Genomic DNA, 16427 nt, shown 5'->3' on the forward strand with positions numbered 1-16427 from the left:
TGTGTGTGTGCTCGCATGCATGCGTGCGTGCGTGTGTGTGTGTGTGTGTGTGTGTGTGTGTGTGCCCGTTTGCACAGAGCATCAATGTGTGTACGTCTACCACATGGCTCACCTCCCTCTGCAGGCAAAGGCAGAGGAATATGCTTGGAAGAGTCGAATACAGCGAGAGAGAGAGAAAGAGAGAGAGAGATGGTGAAGAGGAGAGCGGTATAATCAATTGCTCTAAAACTGCAGTTGAAGAAAAGGCCCTGAGGGTTTAAGAGAGATATACAGTCAAAGCAGAGAAAAGAACCAGGCAAAAAAAAAAATGCAGACAGACAGAGCAAGAGTGAGAAACTGAGAAGGAGAGGGAGACAGTAACAGATTTAGAGGGAGCGAGAGAGAGAGACAGAGAGCAAGAAGAGGGGAGTTAACAAGATGAGGCTGAGGGGAGCAAGTGCAAAAAAGGAGGGGAGAGAGAAAATGAGGGGAAGGGAGAGGTTTTAACCCAGGATTTCCCCTGAGAAAGGACATTAGAGAATTCAGGAGGAAAAATTACAGACCGCAAGACAGGGTTGGGGTCACTTTCACTCCATTTATAATATAAATTGAAATTGCAATACAGCCTTCATTCCCAGTAATTCCTTAATATAAATGATAAAAGAATCTTTTATTATGATCAAAGATTTATATATATATATAATTTTTAATTTGGAAGAAAATGCGCCTCCTGAGTAAATTGAAATGAAAGTGAATTGACCTGAACATGGCCACACTCCCACACTGAGCCATTGCTGGACAGAATTCAAAATATGAGGAAAAAAACATGAGCCCACAGACTGCATTCTGCTCCCAAGGCATATACATTTATTAGCACCGATGACGAGCAGTGTGCTCCAAAAAGCCGCGGTTTGGGTGTATAATAAATTCTTAAACCTTGGGAACAAAATGCAGTCTGTGGGCTCAGATTTCTCTTTTTTGTGCTCACATTTTGAATTCTGTCCAAGCAACTGCTATGGGGGGTTGGGAATTGTGTGTTTTCATTCGTCTATCATGGAGAAAGAGAGAGTGGGACAGATAGAGTGTGCGCACATGAGAGAGAGAGAGAGAGAGAGAGAGAGAGAGAGAGAGAGAGAGAGAGAGAGAAAGACTTGGTTGAGACTTGAAGGGTATTAGCATGGAGAATATTGCACAGATACATCAGTATACAGGAGAGGAGAAATGAGAGAGAGAGACAGAGAGAAAGAGATAGAAATAGATAGAGGGAGATGGAGATAAGTGAGAGAGAGAGAGAGAGAGAGGGAGAGAGAGAGAGAGAGAGAGAGAGGGAGAGCAAAGCGAAGCAGGGGCCCGGCTGTGACGTGGCTACAGGCGGACAGCCTATGAGACGTCTTCATGTGCTTCCTGCATCGAGTTGGGGAGGTGATTTATGACTCTGCAGCCCCCTTTGTTACAGCACGGGCCCCCCCACCGAGGCGCAAGGGCAGAGCGGGAGATGGCTGGGAGATACCTCTGCTTCTCCCGGCCCCGGCTGGTGAGGGAGCCAATGACAGCGGATTATGGAACATCAAGGAGCCGGGCTGCGGTAATGAGGAGCTGGGGATTCGACCGGGGGGCGAGGAGTTTCTGGGCTCACGCTCAGGCATGACTCCCATGGTAGCAGAGCGCGATCTCATCAGTGACCGGGAAGTCTCGGTGATCTTAATTGTAGAAATTCATTCAGCTCGTGCTCCTGCTTGGATTGCGTTGTGGGTATGTGAGCCATGCCTGTGGATGCCCCCCCCCCCGCCCCACTGCTGTTCAGATCCAGGATATGTGTAATAATTTCCCCTCCTGAGGTTACACCGTTATTGATCAAAGCCAAGTCCCCCCCCCACCCCTCTCCACCTTATTGCCTCTGCTGTTTGTCCTGCGGAGAAATCCATTCATTTGACTGTACCATCTCACATTAATAAAGCTTCTTGACACATTCATTATTAGGAGTGCTCGGAGGAAACTTGAGTACAGTGCAGACTAATTTGCATAATGCCAAGGGATATGCCTCAGACATTAGGACAAGCTCTTCATTGGTCCATTAACAGATGACTCATTAGAATCTTCAAACTGTACTATATCCTATACTGCAAAGCTGCACAGCATAGTGAGGCCTGCTGCAAATGGAGCAGTGCCATATATGTTCTGAGTCTAACTTAATATTCATCAATGCAGACATTTCCATATGAATTACATCTCCTATATTCACTATAGATTTGCGCTATTCTGGTGTGCTTCCTATATCAGATCGAAAAATGAATATGCATTGAATGCAGTGTGTGTATACCATAGCTCAAATCTATACAAATAGTGGATACTGTGGTTGGAAAAAAAAGGGAAATACGTGATGTAAATAATTGATTTGCCCATTCTGCAGAAACAGTTCATAGGGGATAGCAATATCAGTGAAGTTAACCGTACAGATTCTCACACACAAGGCCTCAGTCCAAACCAACAACATCCTGACTGGTCCGCAATAGGCCACAGCTCATCCTGTAGGTCAAGCCAAGAAGTCATCAGAGAAGATCCTACAAAGGAATGATCATTTCAAAGGTCAGCCCAGCAAGGAGCGAGGAGGAACTAATTCTGAATGAGCGCTGTCATTTTTCTTAATCCCCTCTCTGCTCCCTTGGCTACAGTATTCTCTTTCCTCCAGCAATTCCTTCCTTCCTTCCTTCCCTCACGCCCCCCCCCTCCCTCCTTAGCTCCATCCTTCTTTGCTTTCTCCCACCTCATCCCAGGCTTCATTAGCTCTGATTGATCCTCTTGTCAGAGCTTATGACACCTCAATGAACTGAAATGCTTCTAGCAGTGAGGAACAAGGGGGAGCAGGCATGAACATCGGAGGATGCCAAGGACATCTGCAATAAACGCATCACTACAAGGGCATAATGGAGGGACTTGTGTGTGTGTGTGTGTATGTGTGTGTGGGTGTGGGTGTGGGTGTGGGTGGGAGTCTGTCTTAAAGTGTTGGCTAAGTGAATGGTTTAGCGGCCATGCTCAAGCTTTAGTTGTAGCTGCTCTTAAGGTGCAGCTCTCTGTGTTAATATCTAAAATATTTAACTGCTCTACCAACTGACTGTTTTGCATTTGGTATTAAGCAAAGAGCGGAGCTGTGAACCAAAGTTAATAGCTTGAAGAACTGGTGAACGCATGAAGAAGCAAGGTGTGTTTGCAATGGAAAGTGTGTAAAATATTTAACAGTCCGTCTGAGCTAGCTGGTGCCGATTTAACTCCAACAAATTCATCACCTTCCACATATTGGTCATAAAGATCATCATCTAAATGAAAAGAATGGAAGAGGATTTAGGAGCACAGCAGCAACTACATTTGGGTCGTCCAAATGGACTCATTAACCGTGTATCTATGCAGTAACATTCAAGGGAAGCTTAACTTTAGGGCAATGAGAACATCTATTAGTGTTTAAATTATGAATTATGTGAGTGTGACGATCTACAGTACAGCTCTGTGCTTGTTATATGTGAATACATAATTAATTTAGAACTATGAAAGCTGCTGTAACATGTTTTTATCTCATGGTTCAGAACACTGAAGTATCCTCAGTGGTAGTCTTAAAATAAAATATGTACTGTACAGGCATGAAAGTTCATATTCCATGACTATTGAGCAGTTTTTCAAAAGCTATAGTCAAATTCATACTTAAATACTGAAATAGCTATAACAATGCATGAGGGGGCTGAACAGCACAAAACCCAAACTGCTGAACAAAGATTATTTGAAAAAGTTTAACAGTCAAGCATAAATTACCAGAGTTTGGTTTTACAAAAACATCTAGGCATAAGGGAAATCTCTGTTCTACTGAATTACAATGAAACAATGATAATATGTGCAAAGATACTTTTGGGGAAACCCAGCCAGAACATCTGCATATTGTACAATGCCACAGAGGAAAGTGTGAGACAGGGTTGTAACCAATTTGCTTCTATTCAGAAAGTGATTTTTTTTCAGAATTAAAATATTGTGGCTCTGTTGCTATATAAAGGCTATTAATCCATTCAATACTAAAAGAAGTGACAATAAAACCCTTATTTCTGATTGAGTGAATTGAAAGTGACTGATCTCAGGTCTGGTCTTGAGACTACATGCAGCCCGGACACAGTGACACTGTGTGGAGGAAACAAGTATAGCAGTGAATAACTGAACAGTTGCATTAACTGCAGCTCTCTGCTTGTAAGAACTGCAGTAGATTGGCTAGTCATTTGTTTTTGTTTACCTGCGGGTTTCTTTGTGGGATAGGAATCCTAGGACTGTTCGCCTGTCATGGGGGTGGGGGGTGGGGTTATTTCTCCTTTGAAGTTATTTCTCCTTATACCTTGAATTCCTCTCAATTTAATAATGTCAGATTTGTTTCTTGGAATGTGAAGGGAATGCGGGGTCCAGTGAAGAGAACAAGAGTCCTCTCCCACTTGAAAAACATAAAAGCAGATATCATATTTCTCCAGGAAACCCATCTGCTAAAAAAGGATCATGGGAGGCTGCGTAAGGCTTGGATAAATCAGGTGTTTTATTCTGACTTTAACTCTAGAGCTAGAGGGGTAGCCATTTTGGTGAACAAAAAAATTCAATTTATCCCAAATAACATCACCTCTGACCCCAACGGTAGATATGTTTTTGTATCTGGGCTCCTTTTTCAACAACCAGTTTTGCTTGTCAGTGTTTATGCTCCCAACTGGGACGTGAGACTTTTATATGTAACAGGGTGAACTGGTCCACCTTAAGAACATGGGTCCACATTAAAGGGTACTCCCCTCCTAACAGGTTCCAGGTGTGTCTTCTCCTCCCCCCTATATAAGCTGTCAGTTTGCTAGGCAGACTAGGTATGGCCTTTCCCTCAAACTGGGCAGCAGTATTTTTCTACTTTTAAAGGTAATGTTTCCTGTGGCTGTTTGTTTGCACTTCAGTTGGTGTTTTTTACTGTTCTTAATGTATTTTAGGCTATTTGTTCCCCTGACTTGCAGCAAACCTGCTGGAGTATCTGTGGGCCCACTGGCAAAGTTAAACATATTGCATGCACCATCTCCTTCCAACTTGTCATGGTAGCCACTCATATCTAACATTTCTTTAGCCTAGAGTGGATCGCAGCCCCTGCCCAGAGTACCAGACACAAGGAGCGTTGTCTTGACCCTTGTCTGATAAGTTGAGGTAAAAACAGGATTGATGGACAGTCAGCCCTTATATGTTTGAGTTGGACCATAGCATTGCCAGTGTGTGCCTTTGGTCCCCCCCCGGCTCCGGCATACCGCCTGCCTTGGTCGGTAATTTCCCGCTCCAACTAAAGCAAATTCTCTTTATTGGTTAAACCATTTTTATATTTTTAACTATTTTATGACCAAATAAATGGTATCTTTTTATACTCATTTGGTCTTCCCCTGCAGCATCCTTTGATCCTTTTATTCCTAAATAAAAGTATCTTTCTTAACCTTGGAAACCTGCTCCTCCTTTACAAACTTGTGTTCTCATGTGTGAGGTTTTGGTAAAACTCTCTGGGCGCAATTCCCAGGGTGGCATTGTCAGATTTACGCCAGAGGTTCCCTCTGTTCGCACTCTATGGTCACACTCTGGTGTTGTCGGCAGGATGAGGTTGTAAAGCAGAGACTGGCTTCCAAGTTTTTCTTTTTTTTGGCAGTTGGTTGTTTTCTTTGTAACTGTCTTTGTGTGGTAGGTTGTAGGGCAAAACAGCAGTTGGCTAAACAATACCGTCGAGGGAGCAGCTTGGTTGCTGGACAAGGCCACCGCCCCTCTACAGTTGCCTGCTTGTCTTACATTTCTGAAGCTTTTGATTTGCAGCTATGGACTCTGAACTCTGGACTTGGTGATGCAGCTAAGGGCGGAGAATGAGCAGCTCCGACAGCAACGCACAGAGAACCCGACACCTACTCCAGGCACCAGTGACTTTTCTCTTGGTCCCCCTAGGCCACCTACACTGACAAGTGTGGCACCTGAGCGCCTTCTGTATATACCTCGGGAGAGGAAGTGTCCCATTTTTAGGGGTACAGTGGGGATGGGCATAAGTGAATGGCTTGATGACTAGGCACCTTGCTCCTATTGACCAAGCTTATTTTATTTATGACCATTTAGACGAGGAGGCTAAGAATGAAATTAGGTACCGACCCAGAGTTGACAGGGAAAACCCGGAGCAGATCCTCAGTGTCCTCCAAGAGCTGTATGGGTGTAACCAGTCATGTTTCTTTGCAGGAGGATTTCTTCTCCAGGAGGCAACTGGAAGGAGAGTCATTACAGGAATACTCATGCTTTATTCTGCCTTATGGAGAAGGTTGTTACGCGTGCTCCTGGTGGTGTGCCTAATTCTGCTGTATTGCTCGGAGACCAATTTGTTGAACATGTTATTGACCCAGCCCTTTGCAGGGCACTGAAGCAGAAAGTCCGTAGAAATCCCGATTTGACTTTGCTTGATGTCCGCAGTGAAGCCCTGAGGTGGGAGCAAGAGGGTAACCCTTCTACAACTCGGACCAGGAGTTGTTCTGTGCCTTCTTTTTGTGCCATGCAACACTCCCGAATGCAGGTAGACCCCCCTGTAAACCCTAATGCTAATGAGTTGGCTCAGCTAAAGGAAATGATGAAAAAGCAACAGGAACAGCTTAGTCAGCTCTTGGACTGCATTAAACAGCTGCAGAAGCCCCTTAAGAGACCTGGCAACCAGGTCATTTTGCTAGCCAGTGTGACAATAAGAGGGTTGTTCCTCAGGTCCAACATCCCCCATCTCACCCAGTATGGAGGGAGGCCAATCCCCAGCCGGCGGGTGGCACTTCCATCCCCTCCATTATGCAGAGCCACACAGCAGATGGGACCACCTTAAGTTCAGACAATCGAGGTCAGTTAAATCCAGATGTTTCTCAGTTAATTGGATCATGCCCACAGGTTACTGTCCCAATTGGGGGGGTGGGGGTGCCCTGTTTGCTTGACACTGGGTCCATGGTGTTCACAGTTACGGAAACCTTCCTTAATCAGCATTTTAGAGAGCAACTCAAACCCTGCCAGTGGCTGCAACTAAGTGCTGCTAACATACCCTATAGTGGTTATGCGGAACTTGATGTAGAGGTCTTGGGTAGGGTCATACCTAGACGGGGGATTCTAGTGGTCAAAGATTCACCTAATCCCCTACTTGCCCCCAAAGCACCTGGTGTACTCGGTATGAATGTCATCTGTGAGTGCTATAGGGAGTTGTTTGTGGAGCACGGGCTCTCCCTTTTTAATCTACCACAAATTAAACTGGGCCCCGAAGATTGGAAGCAAGCTCTTCAATACTGCCAGAGAGTACAACTTAGTCCTACGAACCCGAGGACCAGTGTAGCTAGGGTATGGGGTAGGCGTCCAACCCGCATCCCTGGGGGTACGGTCAAATTTGTAGCTGCCACATGCTCCCAACAACTCTCAGCCCACACAGGTTCCACTCTCTTTGAGCCCCTGACTCGGGTAGATGCTTTACCTGCTGGCCTGTTAATCTCCCCTGCAATGGTTCAGGCCAACCGAGAAACAGTGTACATTCCCATACTAAACATAGGGGTAGCTGATGTTACACTATACCCACGCTGTACACTAGGGCTCCTCAGTCCGGGTGAGGTAGTGAGTTCACCTACAGGGGTCACCGAGGTAGGCAAAAACTCCAAGGCAAGGGTAACCGCTACCTCAAGCTCCCAGCAGGCTCAGGCTAGTCGTGTTCAGGAGCTTATTCAGTCTATTGACTTGTCAGCTCTGACCGAACCTGAACAGAACAGAGTTAGTTCCTTGCTGCTTAAACATGAGTCTGTTTTCTCAGCACATGAGGGGGACTTGGGGTGCACAAATTTGATTTCTCACGATATTCCCCTACTGGACGACGTTCCCGTACGTCAGCGGTATCGACAAATCCCCCCCATCCAATTATGATGCTGTCAAGTCCCATATTAACTAGCTGCTTGAGAGTCAGGTTATCAGGGAGAGCTGTAGCCCCTATGCCTCTCCAATAGTACTGGTCAAGAAGAAGGACGGGACCCTTCGACTATGTGTTGACTACCACCAGCTTAACAGTAAGACACGATGCTTTCCCCTGCCCCGGACTGAGGAATCATTGGATGCCCTCTCCGACACCAAGTGGTTCTCTACGATGGACCTCGCCAGTGGCTACAATCAGGTACCGGTGTCAGAAAAGGACAAAATGAAGACAGCTTTTTGCACTCCATTTGGCCTATTTGAGTTCAATAGAATGCCCTTCGGCCTTTGTAATGCCCCTAGCACATTCCAAAGGTTAATGGAACGGATGTTCGGGTCCCAGCATTTCCAAACTCTGCTCCTGTATCTTGATGATGTAGTTGTTTTCTCCTCTACTGTAGATCAACACCTGGAACCTCTGGATGCAGTCCTCAGCAAATTGGGCCAAGAGGGATTGAAGGCAAAGATGGAAAAGTGCCACTTCTTTCAAACTGAGGTGAAGTACTTGGGACATATTGGCTGTGGTCGAATAGTCTTTTTGCTTAGGAAGGTTCCTAACTGAGTGAAATGACCCGGAAGTACCTAAGTGTTAGCCATGATAAGAGCTGTTCGAATTCTCTAAATGCTAAGGAAAGGTGCTTCAATGCTTCCTTACTTAGCTCCTTTAGCATAGGATACACTGGACCATCCTTTACGGAAGGAAAGGAGATATTGCCGCCCCACAATTCCTTGTGACGCACCATTCGGCCGTTCACGAAAACAAACGATCATGACCGACAAGGGACGCAGATTAACATGCAAGTTACCGTTGCTTATTAAGCATTTTCCATCTTATGCCATAACTTGCTAATATGTTTTGAACTTTAAACAACATGTTAAACCCATAGGCAAACTATAAACATTACGTTGCTGTTGTAAACTGATCAAAGTGAAGTTAACGTTGCAGCGTAACCTATTCTCAGTTTGCATTAGTTATTTCATTCTGAGCGTTGTTGTATTGCAGCCTTTAGGAATATCATTCATTAATTTTACACAGATGCTGAAACCCTTGCCTTGCTGTAATAAAGGCCTGTATCAGCCAGAACAAATTAAAAGCACAATAAAGTCAACATTTCAAGGTGTTAACTGAGTTGTGTGGTGGTTCTTAAGCTATTATATACATAGGCTTATAATCAGCATATCGACCATAACACAGAAGTCTGTCTTTCAAGAAAAAGGGATATGAGACGTTTTTAGCCAGATGATGTTTTTAATTCATGTTTGAAACTTAAGAATGATGATATGTACATTAGTAGATTTGTAGGCCTAACATGTTATGCCTATCTTGCATGAATTTAACAGTTATTTTCATACAATCATACTAATTGGGATTCATGTCGATAAATATGAGTGGACAGGAGGGTGAGCGTGAGTAACCATTCTCAATGTGACAACCATTTCGTTTCACTTTTGTGACTGGTAGCCTATATTCCTTTTTTATTTCAATTCCAACCTCGGTGATGAAGCAATATTTTTCACCGGGTTGTCCACGTTTATATAGCCTACATGAAACATCACGGTAAGAACACACGGGGCGAAGTATCTAAGATGCCCTTTTAGTAGTCCATCTTCGGAGCATTGTAGTTTCACCACGGCAGACCCACGTCGTTAACATCCGCTGTCGCATAATTACGTAGCCTAGTGTAAGTGCAGTCGGATTCTCTACACCGCGGTTGTCTTTTCCTAAGCCCTTATGAATTCTCCTTCACATCGTCCCTTTTCCAACGAGGTCAAGGAAAAGTGCTTAGGAATAGGAGTTAGGACGTATTTTTTTGACTATTCGACCGCAGCCATTGTCTCAAGGGAGGGGGTTTCTACTGATCCTGACAAGACCACTGCATTTGCTAGCTGGCCACGGCCCAACACTGTTTTTGAGCTGCATCATTTCTAGGGTTTGCCAGCTATTACAAGCGGTTTGTCCCCAGGTTTTCTAAGCTGGCTGCTCCCCTTAACCGTCTTGCTGCTGACCTGGTAGGAACCAGGACCAAGAAGGGCTCAACTAGGCCACTGGGGGATAGTTGGACCAAAGACTGTGACGCTTCGGTGAACTGAAGGCTTGTCTGGTGGTAGCTCCAGTGTTGACCTATGCAGACTTCAAGCTTCCCTTCATCCTGGAGGTGGATGCAAGACATGATGGCTTGAGAGCCGTTCTCTCCCAAGAGCAGGAGGGTAAGGTATAGCCAATAGCATATGCCAGTTGGCCCCTTATTTGCTCTGAAAGGAATATGTCTAATTATAGTTCCATGAAACTTGAATTCCTCGCCCTAAAATGGGCCATGACTGAAAAGTTCCGGGATTATCTATTGGGCCATAAGTGTGCGGTATGGACAGATAACAATCCACTCAGCCACCTGAATACAGCTAAGTTAGGAGCAACTGAGCAACGTTGGGCTGCAGCCCTGGCAGACTTCGATTTTACCATCAGATACCGTTCTAGTCGAAGTAATACTAATACAGATGCTCTCTCAAGGCAACCTGTCCCCACCGTAGATGCTCTCTCACGGCAACCTGTCCACACTGAGATGGCACCTCTCAAAGATGTCCTCCCCGGGACTTTCGTTCCAGCCGCCATAAGGACAGCCAGCTGACCATTTCTGTCCTGCTGTCACACTCTAACCATGACTTGATCCACCTCCAGGAGGATGACCCAGTGATCAGCAACTTCCTTCCTTTCTGGAGACGCCAGAGCTGCCCTACTGATGCCGAGCACAGACTGCTTAGCCCTGCGGTGAGGGGGTTGTTTAAGCAGTGGGACAGGGTGGTAGAAAAGAACGGTGTCCTCTATCGATGCATTTTCAGGTCTGATGGTGGGGAGGAGGCCTACCAGTTGCTACTACCAGAGTCATTGCGAGATGTCTTAAACCAGCTGCATCAGGGACATGGGCACCAAGAGGTCGAGAAAACAACCGAGTTGGTGAAGCAACAATGTTATTGGCCAGGTATGTACCAACATATCAAAGAATGGTGCCAGAAGTGTGAACGGTGTGCTGTAGCCAGGTCAACCCAACCTCCAGTGCCCCTATGGGTAATCTGCTGGCTGCTAAGCCTAATCAAGTGCTAGCTATTGACTTTACTTTTTTGGAACGGGCTCAGAGTGGACAGGAGCAAGTGCTTATTATGACTGATGTGTTCTCTAAGTTTACCCAGGCGATCCCCACCCGGGATCAGAAGGCATCTACCGTTGCTGCAGTGCTGGTCAAGGAGTGGTTTTATAAGTTTGGTGTTCCATCTCGGATCCACTCGGACCAAGGCCGTAACTTCAAGAGTGCTCTCATACAGCAGCTGTGTAACCTTTATCGGGTCCGGAAAACACACACCATGCCCTACCACCCCCAAGGTAATGGCCAATGTGAACGATTTAACAGGCCACTCCATGGCCTCCTGCGCACCCTTCCCCCTGAACAAAAATCCAACTGGCCAAAATACCTACCTCAAGTAGTATTCGCCTATGTCACCCTGCCTATGTGTCCTTTTGTCACCCTTGCTCTTCGCCCTAGCAATAGAATCACTGTCAATTGCTCTTAAGTCAACCCCAGTTTTAAAGGTCATTGTCTGCTTTGGTGTTGAGCATAGGGTGTCATTATACATAGATGACCTCTTACTCTATCTCAGCCATCCAGGATCCTCTGCCCGTAAAGTGGTGTCCATCCTGGAAGAATTTGGCTCATTTTTGGGCTACAAACTGAATTTCCAAAAAAGCGAATTTCTCCTTATTAACGAGCAAGCCTCTCAGATAAATCAATCGGACATTCCCTTTCGTTTAAACTCCTCTGGCATTAAATATCTCGGCTTTTTTTTTTTTTTCAGTGTTTTACTTTATTGTATTGGTTATTGTATTATTGTCTTCTTAATTATGTTTTGAAAAAAAATAAAAATATCTTGGTATTGTTGTCACTCGCTCAATGGCCTCCATGTACGAAGCCAATTTACCTCCACTAGCATCAGACATGAAAGCAGACTTTAGGCGATGGAGTAATCTCCCATTATCCTTGACCGGCAGAGTCCAATGTGTGAAAATGAATGTTCTCCCCAAATTTCTTTATATATTCCAGTGCTTACCTGTCTTCATCCCAAAGTCCTTTTTTCAGAACATAAACAGAGCAATTTCATCTTTCATTTGGGCCGGTAAAAATCCCAGAATTAGCAAATCGTGCTTCAAAGATCAAGATCTGCTGGAGGTTTAGCTTTGCCCAACTTCATGTCCTACAACTGGTCCACCAATATCCAGAAAATTCTGTTCTGGCTGCACTCCCCTAGCACTGACTGGTTTACTCTAGAATCTTCAGTTTTGGCACCATTTTAATCTTCGCTCGGCCTCCTTACTAGGGCCTGTAAGCAACAACCATATGTTCACTCCCTCCTACTACATAGATTCAACTTTTGGTAATTGGGGCAGGCTAGGAATCAACACTTTTAAAGATCTATTTGAGGATGGAGTACTCTGTAGTTTCTCCCAGCTAAGGTCTAAATATAGTCTACCTTACTCTGACCTTTTCCGCTACTTTCAGATTCGTCACTTCAGCTCGCTTCTTTTCCATGTTGTCCCCTTGATTTGGTTTGGGAGGACATTCTCAAACTGTCGCACACCTCTCGAAAATTAATCTCTAACATCTATAGTAACGTTATGTCTATGGGTAGTGATTCTGCTTCCAAGACTAAGATTAAATGGGAGTCAGAACTCAGAGTTGAGTTAATGATGAATGGTGGTCCGATGCCTTACATAGGATCAACCACTCCTCCTCCTGTGCACACCTGAGTCTGATGTGACAGTGTTTCATTGGGTTATTGTGTTATTATTCCTAAAATTATTTGGTGGTATGTACCTCTCCAGTATTGTTGGTGGTACCCTATTTACTTTGCACACACATCAATAAAACGTTGAATCACAAAAGGAGGAAAAAAAAAAAAAAGATTGGCTGTTGCAAGTCTTGGGGGGCATCCTTAAATATTTGCTGCTACCGAATGAACAGTGTAATTTTGTAATATGAGCCATTCTCAGACATTTTGAAAGTCTCTGCAATTGTGCACCAACCCTAATAATCAAACCACAGCTTGCTTCTGTTAATCGGTCACAATGCATCGGTGGCTGGTGGTTAGACACAGTTTGAACCAGTGTCTCTCACTTGGTCTCTCTCTGTGGGAGTTGGCAAGTGTCAGGATGTTGATTCTCATATAATCTGTGAGCACTGGACAAAACCTGCCCATGGTCAAAGCATTTTTCACATTTTCCAAGCAGAGAGTGTCTAGAAAATGTCTAGAGGCTGTAGGAGGAGCTAAACTAAACTGCTTGGACAGAGAAAACTGTAAACGATGCTGAGAAGTTTCACCTTTTAGATTTCTTTAATTTCTCTTCAGGTCAATTTGAGTCCAATTTAAACTAAGTGTGGTCAATTTCTATTTGGTTTATTTTAACAGGGTCAGTGCACATTAATAAACATTACTGTAAATGTGCCAGATTTAGCCATGAGGCTAAATTTCACCTGCAGTCCCCAAGCAGGTTAATGGATTTTATAAAAACTTTTCAAAAATGAATATCCACTTAAATCAATGCAGGTTTCACATTTTTTGGCTAAGCTTTCACTCTGTATGACCTTCGTCAGAGCATAGACTTCTTTATAAACCTAAAGCTTAATAAATGTGAAACCTGCATTGATGTAAGTGTGTGGATGTTCCTTTTTTAACACCTTAACAAAGCTTTGCCCCAGGTGCTAGTAGATTTCCTTCCAGATAAAAGCCTAAGTGAAATGACAAACAGCATACCATACATTACAAAAAAAGAGACAGAGTGAAACAAAAAATACCTGAAAAAACAGAATCACAAAATCCCACAATACCAAAAACAACACACTTATTTATGGATTATCTTAATCTCACCACTTGGAAAATCTCCAGTTTGTTAGTTGTCAGCCCTACACACATATACTCAGGTGAAATCTGAAATTGATGTGCTTTGCCAAATGAAGACATGGCTGTAAAGCTGGCCGAATGGCTGAGGCACAAAAGAGATGGTTCTGTTCATCAGTCCAGGCGTTTTATTCACAAGCAGTGCAGTCCCATGCAGTTTATATATAGTGCAGACAAAAAAAATTGGCCAACTGAAGAAAAAAGGAAAAAAAAAATATAACTTGCAAAACTAAACAAAACTATACAAAGGCTATTTATAAATCAAATCTGCACTGAGGCAATGCTCCTTTAGATAAGGGCCCTCTGCAGACAACAGCGATCTTGCCTGCCTCTGCCAGCAAGGTCTGCCCTTCGTTCAGCCCCGACAAAGCGTAGCAAAACGTTTATTTAAACGGAAACGGTGGTACGTTGAACACCCTGTTGTGTTACGCAAGCGTTGCAACTATGGCAGCTGAGAAGGCCATTCTTTGCGTTCTTTAAATATGTGTTTAATACTACAAAATACACTCAATGTTACAGTCACTGCCCTTGCCGTCCAGAATAGCAGAACATCCCAATGGAGTGAAGGGGTTTGTGGAAACTGTGCTTCCTAATTATAGTGATCCAACATTTGCCTCATTTGCATTTCAGGATGAAAAGGCAAACATTTCAGGTGAAGGATAATCCACTTCTTACCTTCGAGACTGTGTTAGGATCTATATGAGCTAATTATTTTATTATGAGTATTAGGCCTATCATTATTGCTGATCACTGTTGTTGTGATATGATATTGTAATATTTACCATTATATATTTAGAGGAGTAGAGTGGAGTAGAAAAGTTTATGAAAGTGTCACTCCACAATGGTACATATAGCAAAAGATACAAACATGTCTTCTAGTTAGTTCAGTTGTTGCAGACACCAAGCTGCAGCGGACACATTTGTAAAGGACTTTTGTTGGATCCATTGTGCGCACTGCCTTTTTAATACGGCGGGGTTTATATACACGTCGCTGCTGATTGGGTAACACCTCTGACACACCCACCAAATGAGAGACAACGTACCTCAAAGCCCGTTGCACACTGTTTCACACCATTTCGAGGAAACATGATGTTCAACCTGGAAACCGTAGCAAAACGGTGCACACCGTTTTCAGATTGAACGTGCCCCTGGTATACCCTCCCAAGAAGATCCAGCCTCCACCTTTATATAGTAGCTGGCTCCTACTAAGAGACATCAATTAGTATTTGGCAATCAATTATCTCATAGCATTAGTTACCTGATTCATATTACTCCACAATATTAAATACAACAATAGTAAAGGTCATTAGACATTTCCAAAACAATTGATCCACTCAAATAACTTTTCAACAAACCGACAATTAAACACCCCTGCCACTTCACCACACTTGGTCCGATCCCCCGGAAACCCCCTCCAGAAAAGGAAGTGGAACACTCAGCCTCAGGTTTTCCAAAACAGAGGATCGTCCAGTGCAGCACAGAAGACAGGAGACAAACAATTCATTCATTAAAAGTACATTAATAAAAATACATGTAATTACAAAGACTATACGTCTCTTGTCTTGTTATTTAGACTGCAATGTTTTGTGTAAATGAGTAAAACTACGATTGTGTCGCTATGTATTAACTCTACCAATACTACTATAGGCCTCCGACATGAGAGAGAGAGAGAGAGAGAGAGAGAGAGAGAGAGAGAGAGAGATGCTATGCAGCGTTGTGTGTGTGTTTGCGTCTTACGTTCTAGAGGGCATGGGCTATCGCCGTGACAATGCCACTAGGACCAATTCTGATTGATTTTACACTTTGAGCAGTCTTAAGCAGACTGGCAGTTGTGACATTACCTTGAGGTTCACAGTCTTTTGGCTGTGAGGAGGTGAGCAGACCATGCAGTATGGATAGGGGATGTTTATTTACATCAGGGAAGCCCAAAGTAGGGCCAATTCTTTTTTACCCTCCAAATAATCCCAGAGAGTGATAGATATTTTAACCAATTTAATTATATTTAAAGAATGATTGGGAGATAATATGCCAACACCATGATTATGTAAGACCTTAAAAAGCTAATGCCTATTTATTACACTAAGAAATAATCAATCTCCACTTGAATTTTTTGGCCCATTTTTCTCCCATAGTCCATGTTATGTTTCAGCCTGAGGCCATCCATGTCAAAATAGGTTTGACATCCAAGGTTTAGAAAAACCTCCTCCTCTAACAGCTTTGTGTTAAAATATAGTCTATGGGGAACTGCTGTCAGGTCTAGTGAAATCTTTTAACTTGTAAGCAGCCCTCCAGGCAGAAGGATTTTGAGATCTCTGCTACCTACCAGCCCCGAGAAATTAATTTAAAGGGCTTAGGGTGCAAGTGTAGACACACCTCTTTTAACACTGTTGTATTTAAAATCTAGTCTGCAGGGAAACCCTGTCAGGCTGTGATTATAGGAACCACTGCAAACCACAGATTAGTCATTGTGAGAGGAGAGGAGAGTTGGACATGGTCTAATGTTTGAAAGTCATACCTCACCA

Source organism: Centroberyx affinis, unplaced genomic scaffold (genome assembly GCF_046629955.1).
Source record: "Centroberyx affinis isolate AG114_WGS23_722 - 3 ecotype Tasmania unplaced genomic scaffold, CSIRO-AGI_Caff_v1 ptg000031l_1, whole genome shotgun sequence".
Classification (NCBI taxonomy): Eukaryota; Metazoa; Chordata; class Actinopteri; order Beryciformes; family Berycidae; genus Centroberyx; species Centroberyx affinis.